Here is a 22,525-nt window from a genome sequence, read left to right on the forward strand (position 1 = left end):
CTGACCCACAAGAAATGTGACTTAATAAAAATGTGGTGTTTCAGCCACTACATTGTGGTCATTTGTTATGTAGCAATAGAAGGATAATCCATTAAGCAAGTTCTCAGCTTTTTTAAGAGTAAAGGAGGATGGGGATTCAATCTTTAGGTTGTCAGATCTCTGACATATGTGTTAGGATTTTTTAGGGGCTGAATTTTCAGTGAAGATAAAAGAGAAACCTAGTAGTACAAATTAGAGCCAAGAAGAGGTAAGGAAAAGATAGTTTAATTCACAAAAACATTGTATGGTTCATCTAGGACATTCCTGATGCTGAGGCTGGGATAAACCGACAAATTCCATGCCACATCGTTTCATAGGGATTAGGCCAAAACTGCTGGCTTTGCTTAGATCTGTATATCTGGTTAACCAGACTAGAAGTCACTTGATGGCAGGTATAATCACTATTTTATTTAGTGATTCTATGTCCTCAGCCCCCGTAAGTACCTGATATTTTAAAACCGCTTAGTATTTGTTGAATGAAAGAATGAATGATGGATTTATTTCACATTAGTCAATGTGAAATAGTAGTTTAAAAATATGAGATTTTGAGGAAACAGGAGTATAAACTGGCACCACTCTTTGTGACTTCTTGAAAATATTCAAGCTAACTCTGTTAAAGTATGAAAAATTTGAGATGTCACAACAGATACTGTGATATAGTGATCATCTAGCTAATCCAGAAATATCTACTGATACCCTACTGTGTGCCAGATTCTAAAATAAGACTTCTGTAATAGTTTCTCAGCTGATGTCTCTGTATCCATTCTAGCTCTTAGCCAATTTCCACACATCAGCCACAGTAATATTTTAAGACAAATCATCTTAATCATTCCCCTGTTGAAAACCTTTTAATGGTTTCTCATTATACTGAGAATAAAGGCCAAAGTCCTTAACTTGTCTTTCTCTACTCTGGCCTCTGCCTCTCCAACTTCCATCCCTTGCTACTCATCTCATCACCTCCAAGCATTCATGTATGTTATACACCCTGCCTAGAGCATTGTCTTTGCCTACCTCCTACTCATTCCTCAGATCCTAGCTTAAATCTCTACTTAAATATCACTTCTTCAATGATCTCCTAATACCAATTATACACAGCATTTATTGTATAGTTTGTAATTACATTGTATGATTACCTTTTAATATCCATAACCTCCATTACACTGAAGCTACGTTAGGTCAGGTATTATGTCTATTTTGCTCAGAGAAATATTGCTAGTACTAAGAATACTTCATACATATTTGTTGAATAAATAAAATCAAAGGTTAGGAGACCATCAAGTACAAATTTTGAAGCCACTGCTACCATCATTAGAACAAAGAATCCCTACCTAGTAATGTCACTCTAGAACACAATTAGTAACTTCAGTGGAGTACAGAGGCAAGCAACCAAGACAACTATCACCCCTACCACTCCAACATCTCACCATAAAAACGAAATAAACATTAAACAGCACCAGAAGTAAAAATAAAGTCATTTTCCTTTTATTATTACTATTTTTCAGTACTGAATTACTGGGTAGAACTTTAAAATTCTCAATAGTTCTAATGCTAGGAAAACAAAACTTTTAAAAGGATAAGGAGGTAAATATTCCAAATGTTTTTTATAAAGAATATTTTTTGAGAGTAAGAAAGTATAGAGTAACATTTTTAGAAATCTGATTAATAAAAGATATGAAAATGAACTAAACGTCTATATTGAGCTTAGAACAACTCTGACATTTAAGCAGGATCCCGTCATTTTTCTTTCACCTAAAACCTTTCATTAAGTTCCCATTGGTTTCATGAGAAAGAATCATGAATCATGAAGCCTTTAAAGCCCTTCACCACCTGACTCCTGTCTACTTCTACAACGCATCTATGACCATTTCTGCTTCACCAACCCTTCCAACCAAATCTATATGCAGACCTTAGAGAACTACTCCCTCTAACTCGCCATCTTCTCTTTTCACCACTGGCCTTTGTTCATGTTCCCATCCCAGGAATATTCTTGGTCCTATCTCCTTGAGGATGACTTCCTACATACCCCACTTAGACATCCCTTCCACTTAAAAGGTGGCTCCAGAATTTCTATATGAGAAGGTTTAGTGGTGGCACTCTGAAGAAAAAGAAAACTGGACGTTTGTCTTACAGCTATATTTGCATAACAAAAAACCGGCTACTTGGATTATAAATTTCATCTGGTACAGTTTGGAGGACTGAAGACTATAAGGAATTTAAGCTTCTTAATTCTCTCCTTGATACTGCTTCTACTGGGAAAAGTTTGCCTAATACTTTCTGAACTGAAAAGGTACCACATAATATTATGTATTTACTTCTATCAGAGAACTTACACTGTACTAGGTATGTCTGTCTACTTGTTTATCTCTTCCATTAGTCTGAAAGCAAGTTTAGAGCATAAACTGTCCATAACCATAGTCGTAAAGTCCTATGTCCTGGCCCATCGCAGATTTTTAACAAATATTTTCTGACAGAATGAGTCAAATATTTTATGAAAATCTACTCTATACAAAGTACCATATTAGGTGTTCAGAGCAGAGGAATAGAAATAATTACTGCCTGATTAAAAATATAAAACATATAAAATATTTACAATAGCTTCAAATAAATAAAACATCAGGAAATATGAAAGACAGTAAAATTGACATTTCCACTAACCAGCAATCCTATACATCAAAACTTCTAAGTGAAAGACTTCTATATCATCAAAGAAGCATTAACTATATTGCAGTGTATTTTTTCATAACGTTAAGTTGACTGAATAAAGAGTGCTTAGCATTGTTAACCTATGAGTAATATGTGATAAGCCACTAATTAACTAGAATACTCAACTTTCTGATGATGCTTTCACGATCCAGAACAAAGAATGATCCAGATTAGAAAATCAATCTAAAACTCAAACCTAACAAGGTATTTTTGGCTGTTGTTGTTTTAAATTATAATCAAGGAGGAGTATATCCTTAAAGAGAAATGATGAGGTACCAAGACAAGAAGTGGGATGCCATGCTGAAAAGAATAATTGTTACCATGAAGAAACTGTGCTGAAGAGTAAGAATAAGCAGGATTTGGAAAATGTGAAATTGTAGCTTGAGTTTTTGATTTGGTAACTAATGGAAGACTACTAAAACTCCCAACTGGAACTTGGAAACATAAATATATTGCTTAAATAAATTTAAGCAGGGCTAAACGGAGGCACAGATTCTAGCATAGAAGATACAATGAACCAGATGTAAAAAGATGAGAGCCAGAACTAGGGTAGCAGCTGCAGAACTGGATAGTAATGGTTTTGTAAATAATCTGACAGCCCAAATATTTGCACTGGAGCTGATTTCATTAATCAGAGTAATGCCACAAATACAAACTTTCAGGCTGTTATGGTACAATCAAGAAAATGTTTGCTTTATAGAATCATTATATTTGGAAAATATGTGCCCAAGTGGTTGAGCCCTTGGATTAGCTATAAAATGTGCACTGGATTCATTCTTTCTATGTACTTCTGTATTTCTCTATAGTGCTCTCAAAATAAGACTTAGGTACATCTGTAGTATCTCCTAGCTTGCAAGGTACTTTAAATTTCTAATCAAATAACAATTTTAAATTAATTAATTAATTAATTTATATCAAATAATATTTTTAAGTTTACTTCAGTATCTTAGAGGAAAATAGCTAAAGAGTTCACAAAGGATTCAAATTCAGTATTTTCAATTTCTTATTTTCCATTTTAATCAGTCTGGTGCATTACCGTCATGTAGATATCTAAGCTTATGACATAAAGACTAGAAAATACATATTACACACATCATAAGAGTAAGAAAGAAATTGGAATTTCATTTTTTAAAAAGATTTTATTTATTCATAAGAGACAAAGAAAGAGACAGAGAGGCAGAGACACGGGCAGAGGGAGAAGCCAGCTCCATGCAGGGAGCCTGATGTGGGACTCGATCCCAGGACTCCAGGATCACGCCCTGGGCTGCAGGCACTAAACCACTGAGCCACCCAGGGATCCCTGGAATTTCATTTCTTAAAAAATGCTTTTCCTGAATTTTTAACTTTTTAGCAGCTTTACTGAGATAACTTTGACATATAAAATCATATATACTTTTGGTTTACAACTTGATGCTTTGATGTATGTATACAATTGTGAGAAGAGCACCATAATCAGCTAATTAATAGATATCATCACCTCTATATAGTTACCATTTAGAGTGTGGTGAGATTTAAGATATATCCTCTTTGCAAATTTCAGGTATATAATACAGTATTGTCATCACCATGCTGTACATTAGATCTGTAGAACTTATTTGTCTTGCATAACTAAAACTTTGTATCATTTGATCAACACCACTCCATTTGCTCATTCCTCCAGCCCCTGGCATATCATTCTACTCTCCACTTCTATGACTGACTACTTTAGATTCTCCATAAAAGTGAAATCATGCAGTTTTCTCTTTCTGCGTCTTGCTTATTTCACTCAGCATAACATCCTCCAGTTCCATCCATACTGTTACAAGTGGCAGGATTTCCTTATTTCTTTAATGCCTGAATAATATTCCTTTATGTTTCTGTATACATATGTATTTTTTCTTTATCAATTCATCTGTCAAAAGACATTTAGATTGCTTCCATATTTTGACCATTGTGAATAATGTTGCACTTGGGAGTGCAGGAGATTTCTTCAAGATTCTGATTTTATTTCCTTTGGTATATACTCAGAAATGGGATTGCTAGATCATATAGTTCTATTTTTAACTTTCTGAGCAGTCTCCAATCTCTTTTCCATAGTGGCTATACTGAGTCAATTTCCACCAACAGTATACATGTATTCTCTTTCCCCTTACATCCTTACCACTACTTGCTATTCCTTATCTTTTTGACAATAGTCATCCTGATAGGTATGAAGTAATATGACCTGGTTTTTATTTGTATTTCTCTGATGATTAGAGATGATGGGCACCTTTTTGCATACCTCTTACCCACCTGAATTTCTTTTGAGAAATGTCTATTAGGTTCTTGGATCATTTTGAATGGGTTATTTGTATTTCGGTACTGAGTTGTATGACTTCCTTATATATTTTAATTACCCTCTTATTGGATACGTAGTTTTTCCCATTTTGTAGGCTGCCTTTTCACTTTATTTCCCTTTGCTGTGCAGAAGCTCTTTAGTTTGCTGTAATTCCATTTGTCTATTTTTTTTTTTTTTTGCATTTGTTCCTGTGCTTTTGGTCTCATTTTCAAAAAACTGCTAAGACCAACATAAACTTTTCCCTTTGTTTTCTTCTATCAGTTTGATAGCTTCAGGTCTTACATTTAAGTTTTAATCCATTTTTGCGAATGGTGTAAGAACTTCGTTCTTTTACATGTAGATATCCAGCTTTCCCAACACCATTTGTTGAAGAGATTATCCTTTCTCTGTTACTTTTTTATGGGAAAGCTTATCAAAGACCAGCTGACTATAAATGCATAGGTTTATTTTTTCTCAGTATTATTCCATTTGTCTACTTGTCTGTTTTAATGCTGGTAGTTATGATTACTGTAACTTCATAATATAATTTGAAATCAGGAAGTATGATGCCTCTAGCTTTGTTCTTCTTGTTCAAGATTGCTTTGACTATTTGGGGTCATGGTTCCATACAAATTTTAGGATTGTTTGTTTCTATAAAAAATGTCTTTGAGATTTGGACAGAGATTGCATTAAATTTATAGAACACTTTGGGGAGGCTTCTGGGGGGCTCAGTCAAGCGTCTGACTCGATTTCAGCTCAGGTCATGGTCTCAGGGTCGTGAGATCAAGCCCTATTCTGGACTCCACACTCAGCAAAGAGTTTGCTTGGGATTCTCTCTCTCTCCCCCCCTCTATGCTACCCCCCAACTTGTGCTCATGTGCTTGCTTTCTAATAAATAAATTTAAAAAAATTATAAATCACTTTGGGTAATACGGACATGTTAACAATAGTGACTTTTCCAATCCATGAATATGGGATCCATTCATTGTCTTAATTTCCTTCATCAGTGCTTTAGAATTTTCAGTGTATAAGTCTTTGCCTTTTTGGTTATTTCCTAAGTATTTTATACTTTGCCTAGCTAATTTGAATGGGACTATTTTCATAATTTCTTTATCAGATAATGTATCTGTCAGTGTATACAAATGCAACTAACTGTTGTATGTTGATTTTACATCCTTTAACTTTGCTACATTATTAGTTCTAAAGGCTTTATGGTGTGTGTGTGTATGCATCTGAGTATTTGGAATCTTTACAGTTTTCTACATACATAATCATACTATCTACGAAGAGCAATAATTTTACTTCTCTTCTGATTTGGATGCCTTTTATTTCTCTTTCTTGCTTGATTATGCTGGCTAGGGTTTTTTAATGCCATGTTGCTGGTTGTGGTTGAAGTGGGCATCCCTGCCTTCTGCTGTATCTTAGAGTAAATGCTTCCCAGTTTTTTCCCATTAATTATGGTGTGAGTCTTGTGTTTTTCTTTTCTTTTTTTTTTTTTTTAAACAGTTTATTTTTTTTTAATTTTTTATTTATTTATGATAGTCACAGAGAGAGAGAGAGAGGCAGAGACACAGGCGGAGGGAGAAGCAGGCTCCATGCACCGGGAGCCTGATGTGGGATTCGATCCCGGTCTGCAGGATCGCGCCCTGGGCCAAAGGCAGGCGCCAAACCGCTGCGCCACCCAGGGATCCCTCTTGTGTTTTTCATATATGGCTTTTCTGTTTTAAGTATGTTCCTTTTATACGTACTTTGTGGAGGTATTTTATTAAAAGATTTGAATGCTTTTTCTGAATCTATTATCACATGGCCTTTTTTTGGTCTTTCCTTTTATTAATGTGGGGGTACACTACATTGATTATCACAGGTTGAATCATTCTTGTATCCAAGGGAGAAATCCCAGTTGGCCATGGTGTATGACTGTTTTAATGAGCTGCTGCTAGCATTTTATTGAGAATTTTTGCATCTGTGTTCATCAGAAATATTTACCTGTAGCTTTTTAAATTTTTCTTGTGCTGTCTTTGTCTGGCTTTGGAATTGGGGTAAAGCTGGCCTCAAAATGAGTTTAGGAGTATTCCATCTATTTCATTTTTTTTGGAAGCATTGAAGAAGGATTGGTATTAGTTTGTCTGTTAGAATTCCCTCAATGAAGTCATTTAGTTCTGGCCTCTTCTTTGTGGGAAGGTTTTCTTTATCACTTATTTAATCTCTTTGTTATAGGTTTGTGCAGATTTTCTATTTCCTCTTTATTCAGTCTTGGTAGGTTGTATGCCTCCAGGAATATACTGATTTCTTCTAAGTTATCTAATTATTGGTGTATAATTATCTTAATAGGCTCTATGATCCTTTTTGTGTCTGTGTCATTTGTTGTAATGTATCCTCTTTATATTTGAGTGAGTGTTCTCATTTCCTTGAACTAGCTGAATGTATCATTTTTGTTTATATTTTCAAAAAACTGATTCTTAGTTTTGTTGATTTTTTTATGTTGTTTTTCTATTCTGTATTTCTGCTCTAATATTTATCATTTCATTCCTTCCACTAATTTTGGGTGCAGTTTGTTCTTTAGTTCCTTGAACTGTATGTAATGGTAGGTTGTTTGGGACCTTTCTTTTTAAAATGCAGGCATTTGGGATCCCTGGGTGGCGCAGTGGTTTAGCGCCTGCCTTTGGCCCAGGGCGCGATCCTGGAGACCCGGGATCGAATCCCACATCGGGCTCCCGGTGCATGGAGCCTGCTTCTCCCTCTGCCTGTGTCTCTGCCTCTCTCTCTCTCACTGTGTGCCTATCATAAATAAATAAAAATTAAAAAAAATGCAGGCATTTATTGCTATAGATTTTCCTCTCACTGTTGCTTTTGCTTTATCCCAGGTTTCGCTGAATTGCATTTTCATTGTCTTTTTTGTCTCAAGTTAGCTTTAAAATTGCCTTTCATTTCCTCTTTCACTCAATGGTTGTTCAAGAGTATGTTGTTTATTTTCTACCTAATTGTGAATTTTTCTATTTTCTTTCTATTGCTGATTTCTAGCTTTGTTCTCCTGTGGGTCAAGAGGATATGATTTCAATCTTCTTTGTTAATATTTGTTAGATATGTTTTATATCTAACATGTGATCTATCCTAGAGAATGTTCCATGTGCACTTGAGAAGAATGTATATTCTGCTGCTGTTTGGTGGAAAATTCTGTCTGTTAGGTCTATTTGGTCTATAGTGTTAAGTCAGCTGTCTCCTTATTGATTTTATGCCTGGGTGTTCTATTCATTTACTGAAAGTGGGACACATTGAAGTCTTCTATTATTCTACTGTTGTCAAGTTTTTCTGTTTAGATCTGTCAATATATGTTTTATATATTTAGGTACTTGGATGTTGGGTAAATATCTACCTGTTTATCTGTTATAGCTTTATCATTATATAATGACCTTTGTTTACAGTGACAACTTTTAAAATCTGTTTTGTTGAATATAATTATTGCCAACCTTGGTGTCTTTTGGTTACCATTTCTATAGAATATCCTTTCTATCCCTTCACGTTCAGCCTATGATATCTAAAGTGAGTATCCTGTAGTCAGCTTATCATTAGATCTTGTTTTTTTATTTTTCTTTAAAAAATCCAGTCAGCCACTCTATCTCTTTTCATTGGGGAGTTTAATTCATTTATACTTCAAATAATTATTGATATGTAAAGACTTAACTATTTGTTTTATTAATTGCTTTCTGTTTTGCAGTTATTTTTATTCCCTTCTTGTGGTCTTCTTTCATAATTTTTTTTATAGTAACCTGGTTTGATTCCTTTCTCTTTCTCTTTTGGGTATATATGATAAATTTTTCCTTTGTGGTTACCAAGAGGCTCATATAAAATTTTTTTATTTATAACCATTTATTTTAATTCTATAAGAACTTAAGTTCAACTGCATAGAAAAACATTATGCTTTGTCCCCCCACACACATTTGTGTTCTTGAAATCAGCGTTTACTTCTTTTTATACTGTCCAATTTCTATGGTTATAGTAATTCTTACTACTTTGTCTTCTAATTTTTATATCAAATAACTTGTAGAGTGTTATATTATTCTGCTTTTGTCTATGTATTTACCTTTACTAGTGAAATTTATACTATAATATTTATATTATTAATACATTTTATTTTTTTTAAAGATTTTATTTATTCATTCATTCATGACAGAGAGAGAGAGAGAGAGAGAGAGAGAGAGAGAGGCAGAGACACAGGCAGAGGGAGAAGCAGGCTCCAGGAAGGGAGCCCGATGTGGGACTTGATTCTGGGACTCCAGGATAGCACTCTGAGCTGAAGGTAGGCGCTAAACCGGTGAGCCACCCAGGGATCCCCTATTAATACATTTTAATGTTCTTGTTTAGAAGTGTTTTAATTCCATTTGAGGAATTCACTTAGGATTTCTTGCAAAATAGGCCTAGCAACAAACTGTCTTCAGTTTTTGTTTATATAGAAGTGATTTTATCTCCTCTTCATTTTAAGTAGTTTTGCTTGGTATAGTAACCTTGGTAGGCAGTTCAGTACTCTGAATTATATCATCCCACCCTTTCCTGGCTTGCAACGTTTTTATCAAGAAATCCACTGATAGTCTTATTGTGTGTGTGTGTGGGGGGGGGGGTCCTCTGTCATGTGATGAGTCACTTCTTCTTGATCTTCAATTCGTCTTTGTCTTTGACAGTTTAACTGTATGTTTCTTGATGTGGAATTCTTTATGTTCAATCTATTTGGAGTCCTATTGGTTTCATGAGTCTGGATATCCATTTCACTGCGCAGATTTGTAAAGTTCTCAAATTATTATGTCTTTAAATAAGTTCTCTGTCCTTTTCTCTGTCTCTTCTCCTTCCAAGACTCCAGTAATATGTATATTGGTTCATTTAGTAGTGTCCAATAACTTCTGTAGGCTTTTTTCACTCTTTGTCAATCTTTCGTTTCCTCTGACTGGATAATTTCAAATGACCTGTCTTCACATTCATTGATTCTTTCTTCTGCTTGATCAACTCTATTGCTGAAACTCTGAATTGCATTTCCAGTCTAGTCATTGCATGTTTCAGTTCCATAATTTGTTGTGTGTGTGTGTGTGTGTGTGTGTTTTAAGATTTTATTTACTGATTCATGAGAGACACAAAGAGAGGCAGAGACATAGGGAGAGAGAGAAGCAGGCTCCATGCAGGGAGTCTGATGTGGGACTTGATCCTGGGACTCCAGGATCACACCCTGAGCCGAAGGCAGACGCTCAACTGCTGAGCCACCCAGGCATCCCTTTGTTGTTGTTTTTTAATACTTTTCCTCTCTCTTGTTGAACTTCTCTTTTTGTTCTTGTATTATCTGTCTAATTTCAATAAATTGTTTATTGATGTTCACTTCTGGCTTGCAGAGTTTCCTTAGGACAATTATTTTATATTCTTTTTAGGGCGAATTGTGAATTTCCATTTCTTTGGGGATAGGTTATTGGATGCTTATTGTTTTTTTTGGTGGTGCCATGTTTCCCTGATTTTTGGTGTTTTTTGTTTCCTTGCATTGGTGTCTGTGCATTTGAAGTAACGGTCACATTTTCAAGATTTTAGAATTGGTTTCCATGAGAAATGGCTTTTTCCACCTGTACAGAGGAGCAGAGGGGAGGTGTGTGGGTGCCACTTGAAGTGTTGTGTGTGAGTGCACTATTGCACCAGGTCTAGTTGTTCATGGGACAGCAAGTGCAGGAGTATACAGCAGCTCCAGGTGTCAGGAGGGGCCCAGTGGCATGGTATCTAGGCTCCATGACATAATCCCCTGCATGGTACTGAGTGGTGATGACGGTGGGGTTTAGCAATGACTGGCAGTGCTAGTGGGGGTCCTCAGCATTGCCTCTAGTCTCGGAGTGAGTGTTCTTAGGCTGGTTCTGACTGGGTACATGGTACTGGGGGCCAGCTATAGGCCTGAATGTGGCAGCAGGGGTGAGCCAGCTGTGTGCAATTGTTCTGCTGTGGGAGGTCATATCCAGCAATACACTGAGTAGTACAGCCGGGAGGTGACAGGAACCAAATGCAGCCATGGGGGGCCAAATGTGTGGTGGCGGCATGCTATGAAGAGTTGTGTGGGGGCAGTGCCAGCAGAGTGTGGGTGTAACTGTAGAGGGTGACAACTACTGTATGCATGGCAATGACAATTAAGATTGATAGTGGAAGCTGGGCAATAGAGGCTAGTGGCTAGCTTGCATGTGACGGCAGAGGCTATTTAATTTTTATTATAGTAGTAAAATATAAAAATGTTCAACATATTTTATTATACTAATTTCAGCTTAGAAGTATACATCACAAAAAGACAGATATTAAGACGCCACTTATAAATATTCTTAAAACTAAACTGTCTTTCTTCCTTCTTAAATACAAATACTAAATTATAATCAATCAAAATAAAAATATTTAGCCAAGATAAGTCTTTATAACTATGTATTAATAGTAAATACTATTGTATATTAAAAATCTGGGGAAAAAAAGCACTCTTCAGAAAAGTCACATTTCTCCATAGGACCTAAAATATAGCAGAATAAATAATTTCAAACATTTCAACACGTTTTTATACCAGCAATAAAGTAGAGAAGAAAACCAATAAGACATTACCATTTATGTCTAAGATTATTACAAATAATTCAGCATTGATTAACAATTAGCTATCTCATGTTCTGAAGCCCTCTCAAATTTTTGAGCATCAAATTTGGTTAGCTCTTAAAATACTAATTCTAAGTAACTTTTTTGTTCTTATTCACAGTGGAAGAGAAATTAATATTTATCACTAATAATGATTTATAAAGAGAAAACAAAATAACCAATCAATTTAGTGTTTCTAAATTATTTTTCAGAATGAAAAAAAAAGGCAATAAATATCTCAAATACAGGTTTTACATCCAAATGTATTTTTCACTTTTCTACTTAGAATCACTAAGTATTTACAAAATTGACAAAGTATGTCAAGGTATTGAGAGTAAATTGTAAATGGCTCTATTAATGTCAGAAATGAATTATGTAAATGAAAAATAATTGGTGTAAATAAAGAAGCCCAATAGGATAGGATTTTTAAATTAAAAATGAAAAAATACATAAAAAGATTTTAAAAGAGATGTGATCCAACCACCCATAATCACTGCCCTTTTCCCCATCATGAGAGAGATCTTTTTCTATACTAGCAGTAGTATAGTTATAAGTACTAGTAGTAGCAGCAGCAGCAGTTACCATTATTAAGGTATCCTTCCTTAATTTATACAACATATGTGGGCTAAATGTTCCTAGCATTACTTCTCAGAAATGTAATTTGGTTTATACGTATATATCATCCCAATGGTTAAGAATTTTTTTTGACATTGGAGCTTTCAGAATTAAATGAACAAGGTAAAAACAAAAATCTATTTTTATAGGACTGTTCTATATTTCCACAGAAATCTTGTTATCCCTTTTGAACAGCTAATTATATTGGAAACATAAAGTGTGTATTGGAAGGAGAGACATCAGGACACTGCATTTCACCATTAGCAATGCCTACCAGATCAAAGGTCTTTGTAAACTAAGGATATGGAGGTAGACAAAGAGGAGAGCAAAATGATTCTGAGTTAAAAAACAACAATCAGTTATTATAACTGATATAATCTGGGTTAGATGAAATCTATGATTCCTGTTTCTCAATAAGCTTGTCTGAATAAAACTGATCTGCTCATCTTAAGTTTCAGTTCCAATCTTTCATTAGTAGTTAAGCATTATAAAGTATGAACAATGCTTTTATCATTCCTTGAGTGATGTTATTTAATATATCTAAAAGTCTAGTTGACAATGCTATTTATAACAATCGAGGACTTAATTTTACTTTACTAAGAGATCTTGAAAGACAGTAGGAGATAGTTATGACAGGTAAAAGGCTTCATATAAATATTATGAAGTGTCCAACAGAATGCCACACATGTCCAGAATATAATGATTGGATAATCTATAATGAGTCATTACAGATAATAATGTGAAAACATTAAATCACAATCTCTAAAATCACTGTCATTGATAGAGAGATGGAATTAGAGAGGTAGCCTTAGTCTGAGAAGCAAATAATTTCATAACTAAACTGAGAGCTAAGTATAATGTGCCTCATATAACAAGATCTCTTACTAATTTTCAAAATATATCTCATATAACAAGCCCTCTGACTAATTTTCAAAATAGGCCTCATGTAACAATCCCTCTTACTAATTTTAAAATTTATTTTAAAATAGTTATGTTTTTATGGATTGTTTAAAGACAATGTTTCATTTTCTTATGTCCCAATTAATCCTTTAAAACAGCAAAGCAACTAAGGTAAAAACACTCAATAACTTATCTAATGAGAACAAGTTTATACATAATCCACTGTATAAGTACAAGCCATAATTTTAGCAAATATCACAGTTCATTTAAAATGTTTTCCCTAAATTATCTAGAGCTATTATTACCAGTTGAAAAGAAAAGCAAATAACATTCATTGAACGAAAGCTCAACTGTGATGTGCCAGGCACTATGTTAGGTGCACTCACTTAACTCTGAAAGTGACAATAAAATTTTATTAGCCCCATGTTACATCTCAGAAAAATAAGGCACAGAGAGATTAAAGCAATTTACAAAAATTATATCTAGGATTAAAGAACAGTAGAGAAAAGAGAGAAAATAGGACTTTGCTGGTCCTTAGAAATGCTATTAAGAGAGAAAGGAAGTTTGGGAGGGGACAGGGCTTTGCCCAGAAACAGCATGGAGGAGCATGTGGCAATGGAAGTGTCTCTGTGCAAAAGCAGACAACCAAAAGAGCAGTTTTAGGGGCAGGTGGAGACACACACTAGCACAGAGACTAAGACATTTTATCTTTTTATGTTTATGAACACCAAGTTTACTTTAATTCCCATAAAATTATAAAAATATTCAATCTACAAAATTAAACTGTAGCCAACTCTCAATATTAAAAGTATGAACCATCTCTGTATTCTTGGGTTTTTTTTGTTTTTTTTTTAGGATTTTATCCATTTATTCATGAAAGACAGAGAGAGAGAGAGAGGCAGAGACACAGGCAGATGAAGAAGCAGGCTCCCTCTGAGGAGCCTGCTGCAGGACTTGATCCCAGGACCCTAGGATCACGACCTGAGCCAAGGGCACTCAACCACTGAGTCACCCAGGCATCCCCCATCTCTATATTTTTAACAGAATCGAAGTTTTATAGGTAGCCTTAATAAGAGACTGTATTTTGTCTCTTTCAAACTTTTTACTCTGGAAAAAATGCCTATTAGTGAACAACTGGGCACATTAGCTTCGCTCTGCATCAGCTTTCTCCTCATCTCTTTTATGTTTGTCCCTTTTCTCTCTTTTGACAAATATGTTCAGGCCTTTAGCCCAATAGGTTTTGCTTTCTAGTTCCACACCACCGCAAGTCTATGGCCACAGATTCCTAAAGTTGGTGCTTCCTTACCACTGTATCTGTAATCACACATTCCCTTCCTTTTTTAATTGCAACTTGTTGAAAGCAATTTATCCCACCATCCACATAACTAAAATCCTATTTCCTCTGTAAAGCTTCTTTAGACTAAAGAAAAAGATGCATTTTTTTTGCTGGACTATTCTAGCAGAAACAAAGGTTTATTATCTGTGAAGCCAAAAATGCAGTAGTTTATCAATATATTCTCTAACTTCCGCTGTTTGTTCAGTTGCTTACATATCTTCTAAAGGGCTGTGCTGACAGTATGTAAGCTTTAGGCTTCTGATGAACAGATATATTTAACTTTATATTTATAGCTATTAACTTATACAATGCCATGCAAAACTAGATGCAGAACTAATGTTTCTAATGTAGTTTATTTTCTATATAATTGTACAACTCTGGATAAAAAGTGCAATAAAATCATTCTTATCCATAACTTAGAATCTATGGCTTTTAAAAATTGTTAACTATATGACTCTTTAATCATTTCTTCCTACAACAGGATAAACTGCAGAGTAAATCATGGGTTTGGGGTTCTCTCTGTTAGTTCTACTTTTAGGAGGTAGAAAACTTCCAACACCCTTACTAGACTGACAGTATTCCTGCTTAAACCTTCAGCCTGATGCTTCCCGATAGCTTTTTGGAATACTTTATAAACCCAGCTGGTTAAAATATTTTGGACTGAAGCCAAGGAGAACTAAAATCAAGCCAACAAGTCCTTAAAATTATGTAAGAAACAGTCTTACAGAAAAGTGGGCATGTACTTTCACTAAATTAGCAGAGAAACAAGTAGTGTTGTTATTTTTCCACACTATCTTTTTTTTTTTTTTTTTTTTTACAATTTTGCTTCTAAAAGGAGTAGAGTCTCCTATTTCATGCTGTTTAAATATAATGAATTCTGGCTGAGATCTGTAAAGTAGAATTACATATAGCAGAAAATCTTATCCTGGCTTACTTAAATTTGCAAAGATACTTATGAATTTAGGCAATCCTCTCCCCCACCCATATTTCATATGTTATTAGAGTAAAAGAACTCTCACATGAAATAATGTAAAAAAAGTTTAGTTTTGTTTTAGCTTTGTTATGCAGTAAACGAAATTCAGCTTAAGCAAGGAAGAATCTGGAAAAGTTGTCTTGATGTGATAGGAACAATAGATGAGTACTATGTAACTATCAAATAAAAGAAAGAAACAGACAAGGCTTCTTATAAACTACTTAAAAACTGTTTGGGATTTTGAATTTCTAAATTTTAATTTCCAAAACTTTTAAAAAAAATATTTTTCAAACATTGTGAAGGCAAGGAACAATGACCATGTTAGATACAGTAACAGTATTAGAGAGACATAATCACCAAACAATAAAGCACTGCACTGAATACAAAGTCTCAGGCTCTGCAGCTGAAGAAAACACACTGTGGTTTGCATAAACATGTAGTAGGTTCACTCAGGAATAAAATCCTGCAGTTCCCATTGTTTTTACTTCTCAAACTATATATACTGTATACTTACTTGGTAAAGTCTCTATTGAAGTTTGATCACCTTTGATATTTTTATTAAAAAAAATTTAAAAGCTCTTACTTCCCCTTACCCAATTCTTTGGGAAGTGAATCAAGTACAGATGTGAGTACATATATAATCATTTTCAAATTAGGCTAATTTTCTATAATATTTCATTGCCTGTAAGTCATACTTTTAAAAATAATTCCCATTCTGGCTATACTGGGAAAAGGAATGAAGAACCAGGAGACAGAAGAAATCTCTGCTTCCTTTTCTCCTCTGTTATTCACTGATTTGCACAATCAGCTATATCATTTGGGAGATCCAGTGAGAAATGAGAATATTGGGAGGACCCGTGTTTGCTTATTAAAAATTTAAAGATGGTTTACAGCAGAGCATTCAACCAAATGCTGTAAACCACTTAAATGACCCTGAATGACCACTTAAATCACCTGTCCATGAAACTATCCCTATTCTTTTCCCTATGTGACTTTGACTTTGTTTCACTCCCTCACCCAGTCTTCTGTTGAAGACTTATTTCTTCTAAAGTCAGCCACATCTGCTTTCACCTCTTAGCCACCACATGGCTTCTGGCTGAGATCATATTCATTCTCTGATACTGCCACTATCTTCAGAGGGACTAATAAAAGGAGAAACGCAGTCTGAACATGATAAAAGGCAAGGTCCTCTGTTTAGCACAATACCTCTCAATGGTCTTTGAGTTATTTTAATTGTAACCTGGTCCTTACATGACAATAATAGTATGTAATAAATCCACAAAAAGATCAACTTGCTAGAAAACTATACAAACACAAAATGCAAACAAAGTGATACATGAAAGTGAGCACAAAGTAAACTTAAAACATGACCAAATATATTTTTTTTCCTACAAAGGTAAAAACAAATCCTCTCAAGTAGGAGGTTGAATTTCACTTTTAATTTTTTTTTAAAGTAAATTAATACTTGCTTGCCCAGGCTAAGTGCTATATGTAGGAAAGTAAAAAATGTATAAAGACAGATAAACAGAAGCCTGAAATTTATTATTAACAAATAAATAATCATTTATGTTTCTGAAACAAGGGGAATCACTATAATGAAACAAACTTTAAGAGTAAAAAATAAAAAGGTTGTAGAAAAGGGATTGATTTTTAATTAGGAAAGCAATGATTGATTTTATTAAGATACACTCTTCAAATATAATTGCAATCATATAAAGTATTTCAAACACACTATTCCTGCCCTTAAAAAGAATGTGATTTACTTTTAAATGCCAGAAGGATAATGTATTGAATCTTTTATAATTTAAATAGGTATTTAATAAATATAGGCCAGTCTGTTCATACTCAATGCTTACAGAGTTTATCCCTTTAACACTATGTGATTTTTCAGTAGCAATGTGCCTTTCATATTTCCTCCATCTATTTTAAAAGTTGTTTTTATCATTTCAGAAATATAGGATTTCTACAAAAACATGAGTTTTACCATATTATCAGCATCACGTTTTTATTTAAAGCAAAACATAAGAGATATCAAGAAGTATCTAGATTTCAAATATTTTTGTAGATATTTAAACTTTATAAAAGCAAATATAAAAAATATACTAATAAACAATCATCAATACATAAATATCAGCTATATTTTAAAGGAAGTAGTATAAACAAGATTCTGTAAGATACTCTTTGTCTTACTTTGTCAGATCTAGCTAGCAGATGACTAATATGAAGAATTACTTTTAAAGAACTTTTTCATATTTGTTTCAGAAATGCAAGAATTTTTAAATGCAAGAGAATAGAGAAAGTCATCCAAATTTTACACAAATAACTCTTCTCTAAACAAAGAAATGATTTGATTTCCGTGTTTAAATGGCAGAAGAAATTAGTTTACCTGGAACAAGGTCATTTTTTGACTCTATTGCTAGAACCCAGTAAAAAAGAGCCACAAAACAAGCTTTAACACATGTAATTCAAACCTTATTAATTTTTAATTGGTTGGAGGTGGGGTCAAGTAAAGTTACGCAGTTATTAAGTGTAGTGGCTTTCAAACTATGGTCCTTGGAACAATAGCATCGGTTCCATCTGGGAACTTGTTAGAAATTTCTTGGAAATTCTGGGGCCCTGCCTAGATCTACTAAATCAGAAAAAATGGGGGAAAGGTCCATCAACCTTCATTTAAACAAGTTCTCTAGGTGATCCTGGTGCAGCTAAAGTTTAAGAACCAGTGGCTTAGTATGTCTTCAAAATGTATCACAAGGTATTTGAAATTAAATGGTCCAAATTTCATGTATTTTTATTTATAAAGGGTCCCTAGACCAAATGAATAGTTTAATTGCAGCTTAGAAGAAACACAGAATCAATTTTATAAATATATCTACTCTTTTTAGTAATAATATAATCAAACATATGAGAGAGAAATTATGATTGAATGTAATTTCTTGGTCAACAACAGGTTAAAAAGAACCACCAAAAATGCTGTAAGTAACACTATAATAAATCTTAGGAATTGAGAAATCATGAGTGCACAACACCTACTGACCTCACACCAGGTACAAAATGCAGCATAAAAGGAATGCAACATAAGAGAAAACCATATGCCTGTTTCTTAAAGAAATTTGGTCTCAAAACATAGCTAACTTATGACAGTTTCATCACTTCCAGCATAAAATAGGTACTCTGATAGTATACCATTGGCATTAGTAATATTTGCATCTCTATGCTTCTTTAGTATTCAACTTAACTTATCTCTTCTCTTGAAGATAAATAACCTTTATGCTCATGTAATATATATTCCAAGTATTAGGGACTTTAAAAAATTTCCTTTTAATTTTTCATCTTTTCCTATTTTGCCTTCCTGATTAACATCTTTCTTGGTAAACCAAAAAATCATTTGCATCCATCTTTTCTTCATTTTGAAGCTCATGATATGTCTGTATGAACCTTGTTCCCTCACTTACTACTCTTTCTTCCTCTAAATGTTTGAATAAAGAACTTTCTGGGCTTCCTTTAAAAAGTATGTATCAAGCCAGTGAAGCACATCCCCCTTTCTTTAGATGCCCAAAGATCCTGAAAGAGGCCACTGAGAACCACAAGAAACTTCCTCTAGTTAAATTCCAGGGCAGTTCTTCTGGCTCTGGCACCAGAAATAGTAATTTGTATGTGGTATGGCAACACTCTGTATAACATTATAAAATATAACCAATAATCTATAAAGAAAAGGAAACAAGCCTTCCTGATTCCTATCACAAAACATTCTGCATTATATGATCCAATCCCCTAAAAGTATACTTCCAGTGATTTTACTGAATGATGGTCTCAATCTAACAAGTGTCCTTACAAGAACAGTACAAGATGGGCATTTATAAGGAAACAAACATTTCTTTAAAAAGAAGCATTATCCCATCTGAGACCTAAATGTGCTGAAACTGTAGGATAAGAATTTTTAAAATAATTCTTTAGTTTTGACAAATCATTTAAAGCTGCCAAGAAATTGAATAGTAGAAATCCTAAGGTCTCACACACACATATGATCCTAATTACAGGATAAAAATATAGAGTAAGTGTTTCATACAGGTAAGATTAACTGAAAAAGTATTAACTAAGTACACATACTAACAATGGCTGTTACTTTTTCATTTCAACCTGTCTAAAGAGACACAATACAGTAAAAAAGAGTGATATTTGAACCCAAACTAATTCCAAAATCTATAATCTTTCTGCTATAGGATACTGCTTCCCCTAGATTACACTTATGTTTATTTTACATTATATTTACATGACATTATAGTTGACTACATTAGTCAATATGTAATTGAATTACAGTCAATTTTTTTTTCTGAATAAGTTATTGGGATTTCTGGTAGCTAATAACAGTTAAGAACCCTCAAAGTATGTTTTAAAGAAAATTCCAGAGTGCCTTTTCCAAGTCTGGCCTTAATCCAATCTTCCTTGTTCTAAATTCTGATCTATGAGAAGTTCTGGCTGAGAAAGATAAAATGAAACAGCAGCTCTGCACTTCCTGTGTCAAGTCAAGTGTTTCAGTATTAAGGGATGTGTAATCTCCAATAGACTCAGGATTGAGCATTTCATGGTCTTTTCATTATAAACCGAAGCTTTCTTGAAAGGTCACTAGAAAATAGTGAGAAGAAACAGGAATGAAGTTCAAATAAAACACAAGACACAGCAATTGTCCCAAAGTTGGAAGAGCCTTCAGAAATCCTCTAGTAGTCCAATACTTATTTTGCAGATGACAAAACTGAAAGTTCAAGAAGCGAATGGCTATCCAGGGTCCCACACGATTAATCAAACTTTTCTGACACTCAGGTCAGTAGTACTAAACATATCATTTCAAGAATACCTCTCTTTCCACTCACAGAATTCTTTCTGATCCTCTATTCTTTTCTTAGGATCATTATTCCTTAGGTACTCAGGATACTTTGGAGCAATCTTGGACAAATATTTATTTTGCTTCCTCTTTATCCAACATTTACCAGGAAACGAATCTTACCGCTTGCATTTATGCTTTCTTTTCCATTCTTACTGCCACCATGCTGGATGGCAACCTCCAAAAAGAGAACAGTTTATTAATAATAAACATCAGCAATATGGTCTATTATCAGTCGTTTAAAAAGATAAAAATGGAGACTACAATGAAACATGGAAAATGGATGTCATATTTAAGAATCAAAATGAAAAAAAATCAAAATGAAATACGTATTATGACTATAATTATTTAAAATAGTCACACATGCAGTCAAAACAGAAAATATGAACATTTGAAAACCGTAGCTATCTGGTGGTTTATAATGGTTATTTTAAAAAGGAATAACCTTACAAAAACTACACTGGCAGGCTTAATTAGTATTCATCTTATGCTTTTGGAAGCTTGCAAACTTATAAAACATAAAACAAGGGTCCTGAAGAGTACAGTCTTTTTACTATTTTTGCAACTCTTCTATAAATCTAAATTACTTCAAAGTTTTAAAAACTAAGAAAGGAAGACACACTGCGCTAAATGACCAATACTTTTAATGACAAAAAGATTTTTTATAAATATCCGCGTTGTACCATACTCAAATTGTAATATTTAATTTCAAATAGTAATTATTTTTTCAGCATTCTACACTTATAAAACTGGACAAGTAAGGGATGCCCAAGTGGCTTGGTTGGTTAAGCGTCCAACTCTTGATTTAAGCTCAGGTCCCCATCTCAGAGTCATGAGATCGAGCCCCATGTCAGGCTTCGTGCTGGGCATGGAGCCTGCTTAAGATTCTCTCTCTCCCTCTTCCCCTGCCCCCCCCAAACCCTGCAGATAAGATCCCTCTGGATTGCTCAAAAAATAAATTGGCTAAGCAAATAATCAAAACCAAGGATTTGTTCAAAGAAGAAAGTTAATTATGTTATAATATCAATTTATACATATTTCTAACACCTTAGTTTCATGCATGCTATCTACTGAAATGTTTGAACACTTATTAAATGATCCAAGGGCTCTCAAACTCCGAGTTAGTTTTAAATTTTTTGTGTTGTCAATTTTCAACTGCATTCATTCATTCAACAAATACTGAGTGAAAAACATGAGCCAAGCACTATACATATATGTGCTGAGAATAGAATAGTGAACAAAGCAAACAAAATCCTTCCCTTTCATTCTAGTGGAAGATGGAAGAAAATAAACAGGAAAATGAAGTAAAATATGGGATGGGAGATGGCAATAAGGTTTACAAGAAAAGAAACATATAGGAGGAAGGAGAATTACAGTGGTTTAGGGGAATTATGAAATTTTAGATTGAGTGGCTAAGGAAAGACTAAATTGGCTTGAATAAAAATCCCAAAGTGATTAAGAGACTGAGCTGTACAGGTAATAGGGAAAAGCATTACAGGTAGAGAGAAGAGCCAGTGTGAATCTCCCAAAGCAAAAACTTGCCTGATCCCAAGACCAGTAAAGAGGTCAGTACAACCAGAGCAGTTAGTTGGGGGAAAAAAGTAGTTGAAAGTCTAGGAGTAACAGGGGCCCAGGGGATAGACCTTGGGAGGCCATTTCTTGGACTCTGGCTCTTGTTTTCATAGAGATGAGAAGTCAGTGCAGGGTTTTCATCAGGAAGTGACATGACTTATATTTTAATATACTTACTCTACCTGCTCTATTAAGAACTGATTGAAGAAAATCATGAGTAGGAACAGCATGAAGACCAATCACAGGAAGCTTTTATAAAAATACAGGCAAAATGTGAAGATGGCTTGGATCACAGAGATAGCTGTGGGAATGGTGATGAGTACTAAATTTTAAGTATATATTAAGGGCACAGACGAGAGAAAAGACAGAGATATGGGGAATTATTAGGCATGGGGTAAAAGAAAGCTAGGAATCAAGGATGACAACAAGGTTGATCAAAAGGATGCAGCTATTCACTGAGAGGGGAAAACCTGGGGGGGAAGTTCTGGTGAATTCAGTTCACTACATTATATTTTGAGAAAGCTAAATGACTTCTGCTCATCAGCAAATGGATGGTCATCTAAAGCCACGGTATTGGATGGGGTCATC

At 34.3% G+C, this 22,525-nt stretch overlaps 1 protein-coding gene and 1 long non-coding RNA gene across 4 annotated transcripts in view; both read right to left on the reverse strand.

Moving 5' to 3' along the window:
• The window catches only part of ZEB1 (zinc finger E-box binding homeobox 1), a 181,790-nt gene that overhangs the window by 89,578 nt on the left and 69,687 nt on the right, over positions 1-22,525 (reverse strand). The window lies entirely within an intron of this gene.
• Positions 14,099-22,525, reverse strand: part of LOC121496562 — a 77,275-nt gene continuing 68,848 nt past the window's right edge. Inside the window, exon 4 of one of the 2 annotated variants that reach the window (XR_005989266.1) lies at positions 14,099-20,109. This is a non-coding gene — a long non-coding RNA (uncharacterized LOC121496562). Of the gene's footprint in view, positions 20,544-22,525 lie in introns of both variants that reach the window. The other variant, XR_005989265.1, reaches the window with a different exon arrangement.

Source organism: Vulpes lagopus, chromosome 8 (genome assembly GCF_018345385.1).
Source record: "Vulpes lagopus strain Blue_001 chromosome 8, ASM1834538v1, whole genome shotgun sequence".
Classification (NCBI taxonomy): Eukaryota; Metazoa; Chordata; class Mammalia; order Carnivora; family Canidae; genus Vulpes; species Vulpes lagopus.